Source organism: Elaeis guineensis, chromosome 11, assembly GCF_000442705.2.
Source record: "Elaeis guineensis isolate ETL-2024a chromosome 11, EG11, whole genome shotgun sequence".
Classification (NCBI taxonomy): domain Eukaryota; kingdom Viridiplantae; phylum Streptophyta; class Magnoliopsida; order Arecales; family Arecaceae; genus Elaeis; species Elaeis guineensis.
The window spans coordinates 104,686,577-104,690,478 of NC_026003.2; the positions used below are offsets into that span (position 1 = coordinate 104,686,577).

Consider the following 3,902-nt stretch of genomic DNA (forward strand, 5'->3'; position numbering starts at 1 on the left):
AAGCATCTATCACGGGTATGTCCTGTCTTCTTGCAGTAGTCGCATCGAAAATATTTTTTATTCCTTTCCTTGGAGCCGATCTCTTTATTCGCCCTTTCTGTCATGGGCTTAACAGCGAGAGCTGCGGCTTCAGGTTGAGAAGTTCGAACAGCGACGACTTCCTTCTGCTTTTCACCTCGAATCAATAAGGCATATGCCTTATTAACTGTTGGTAATGGCTCCATGGACAGCAACTGATCTCGCAACGTGTCGTAGGAGTCCTTGAGACCAAAAAGAAACTGATGTAGTCTCTCTTCTTCTTTCTCAACTTGGATCTCTCTAGTGGCTCCACATGAACAAGTCGGCACCTTGGAATAAGCCGTAAGTTCCTCCCACAAGCCACGAAGATGGGCATAATAAGTGGCAATAGTCATATCATTGCCTTGCCTGAAACTCCAGATTTGAGTCTTTAACTCATGAATGCGAGGAGCATTACCTTGAGAGTATCTTTCCTCAAGATCAACCCAAATATCTCGAGCACTTTCAAAAAAAGAGATGCTATCATAGATTTCTGGTACAACAGAGTTGTAGATCCATGACATCACCATTGAATTGCACGTATCCCAGAGAAAATGATCCCGCGATCCATCTATAGGTCGTGCAAGTGTCCCATCAACGAACCGAATTTTTCGTTTGGCTCGAAGAGCAGTGATAATGGCCCTTCGCCATGCAGGATAGTTCGGTCCCTTGAGTAGAGATGTCACAAGGGCATTCCCAGGATTCTCTGAAGGTGAGATGAAATAGGGAGATGCCGGATCATGCGCAGCATTTAAGGTCGATGACGAACCATCCACCATAGATTCGATTGTGGTGCTCTGATCGATTTGATCGGACATGTTGATGAGGACAAGATGTAGCAACTATTTGCCTCCAGCTACGTGCAAGAGGACGCTTCAGCAACAACCTGCTGTAAGCGCTTAATCGAGGAAAAGACTTGGATCAATGGCGACCCCGCTCTGATACCATGTAAAAGAAAAGCCTGAGAGATTCAGAAAAAGGAGGAGAAATATAAAAAAATAGAGAAGATATCTTTTTCTTGTATTTCACTATGATATGTACATCCATATATAGAGATGAAGAAAAGAGAAACAGGCAGGAAATTGGAGAGATCACGGTATCAATCACGTGACCTTCCTAATTCAAAAACATGCCATAGTAATTATAAAATATTCTAGATTTAGCTTGGGATTAAACTTATGATGCTCTAAATGATAGCTGGCACATGTCTTGCTAAATATGGGGTCAATATGAACAAAAGTACCAAAGAAAAATATAAACAAAAGTACCAAACCGAGCTGGTCTGTGGTGGTTGCACTGTATTATACCATACACCCAGTGGTACCGTACCATAACGCAGGGAAGGAATTTTTTGTGCACCGCCCATGGTGATTGATTCACGCATGGAGTCGGGATGCGATGCATGGAAAAAAAAAAATCGCTGGCCCGATGCAGGAATCAATCACCACGGACAGTGCGCGTGGTTCTGCACCACCTGCAATGCACAAAGAATTTCGCTAACGCAGGGATGGAACCATGATGTCCCTTTTGTTGTAGTGGGGAGCGGGGAAGGCTTGAGCAGCATTTAATTTGTTAACCAATCCATAGTTTAGTTGGTAATGATTTGTCTCATATAATGCACTAAATACTTGACAACATGACTTGCACCATTGCAGTAAACCTCACTCAGAAATGCAACACAAAAAAGATGATGGCTGAGAACGGTGACCGGACTACCATACCGACAAGAAGGATAGATACCACCTCTTTGCAGGATATTGAATCTAGTTATGATTCATATTCAATCGACCTTTCTTTTGAATCTATGCTAGTATGTGATTATCTGGACAAATTTCATCATTTAGGATGACAGATGTTGTTGTTAATTAAATGTTTTTTCTTTCAACTGTTGAAATTCACACCGAGTATAATGCTTTTTCCAAGGTTCTTATCCTGTAGAGCTTTCTAACTGCTATCTGTGCAATTGTAATGGCAACTTTTTCAATGGGGATTGATACACAATCTTGTCAGGTGAATATCTGTGAAGTATCTTAAGTTTAATTAATTATTTGATGGATGTTTAACAATTCGCTATTCAGTTTTGTAAGGATGACATTCAGTCAGAAGATGAAATCCCATATAGTTATGAGATATTCCACTTCATATTCTCGATGGGAGTAATGTATTTTGCAATGCTATTCATCAGCTGGGAATTGGATCAAACCAACTAGAAAGTAAGATATCCTTCACTATGATGTGCTTTCAATGTATCGTATTATGTATGAGGATTGGTTTCACTTCATTTGGATTTTTGGCACCATTATCATTGTATCAGATGGAGCATCGATGTTGGTTGGGCTAGTACATCTGTGAAAATTATCAACGAACTGTTTGCTGCCAGCATATATCGTAAGTGCTCATATATATTCCTTCATTTTTTTCACTTGGATTGAATCTTATCTTCGTAGAGGTTTTTTTTTTTTTTTTCACTAAATCACACTCCATTATAACACCAGATAAAAACAGTGCTTGTCAAAACTCCTATAGTTTCATCAGTGGGACCCCTATATAAAAGAAAAAAAAAAAGATAAAATAAATCTGTGATTGATTTTTGTACTCAGATAGCAGCTTGTCACCTTGTAAATGGTAATGAAATAAAGAAAAAGGTTCTTGGTGATATCTTGTTAGCAGAATGTTTATCTTGTAAGGAGAACCTACATTTCTGTGAATCCATGCTGCTCCAAAGCACATCAAAATTTCAGCATTTTCTTTGACTGTCAAACTTTGAATTCTTTTGTTTAAAAGAATAAGAATGGGATTAGTTTTTTGTGATCCTTTAATTTTTAGAAAGACAAAGAACATAGGTCCATCAACTATATATATATGTGTGTGTGTGTGTGTGTGTGTTGGCTGCAAACAGCAGATAACTCATTATTTTCTCATACATCTTGAATTTTTTCAATCAAATTTGAACTCTCTTTAAACCACATTTTCTTACAATCCCAAAAAAAAAAAAAAAAAAAGCATTGGTATTTCTCAAAAAAATAAACATTGGATAAACCAAAATCTTTATGAAATTTCTAATCGAATCAAATTAAATAAAAGTCAGCATTGGCCTCATTGATTTAGTACTAAAAATTGATTTCATTCTTCTTGCGTGTTTGATCGGACAAATTCAGAATTTGAAGTTCCATTTCATACTGATGTTGTTCGGTAACTAAACCGACACTTCATTTCTGTCACCATGCAGTGTGGAAACTGTTCTCCCCTGTTGTAATGAGGGAAAAAGCCATCAATCAAGAACAACATGTGCAGATTGTTCAAGCATCAGTATGGTATCAAGATTACTCCAGAACATGTTCTGTTCTAGTGGACTTCAGTCTCAACTCAGCATTGTACATTCATAGCCATGAAATATTCCTTATTTCTCTTTTTGAGGAATAGGGGAGCTAAAAGGCCACCCGACTTTTATTAAAGTGTGAATATGTAAGGAGTGGTATTTATGGGAGAAAAAGAGGCAAAAGAAAGCTACAGTTCGTGATTTAACAGTCTGAAAATTAAAAAAAAAATGAAACTGCCAATTCTCTCTTTCACTTCCTGAACTCCTCCCAACACATAGTTCATCAATCATCCCAAGATACCCAAAGGTCTCAGGCGCAGGCATAATGCCTTGTGCCCTTCCGAAGTTTTCTCAGAATACAAATATAGAGTTTAAAGGAGAGAAGATTTTTGTAAGACCGAAGAAGCAGAGCACTTTTATTTCTGAAAAACTCTCCTGTTCCTTTCCATCCATACATTCCAACATAGTGCAATAGCCAATTGATCCAAGCTCGGAGCCATGATTTGCCCACAAACTTTCTTTTCCA

General features: G+C 38.2%; 1 pseudogene; it reads left to right on the forward strand.

The window, feature by feature from the left end:
• The first annotated feature begins 873 nt into the window (after positions 1-873).
• On the forward strand, positions 874-3,582 carry LOC114913393 (uncharacterized; annotated as a pseudogene).
• Positions 3,583-3,902: the final 320 nt, after the last annotated feature.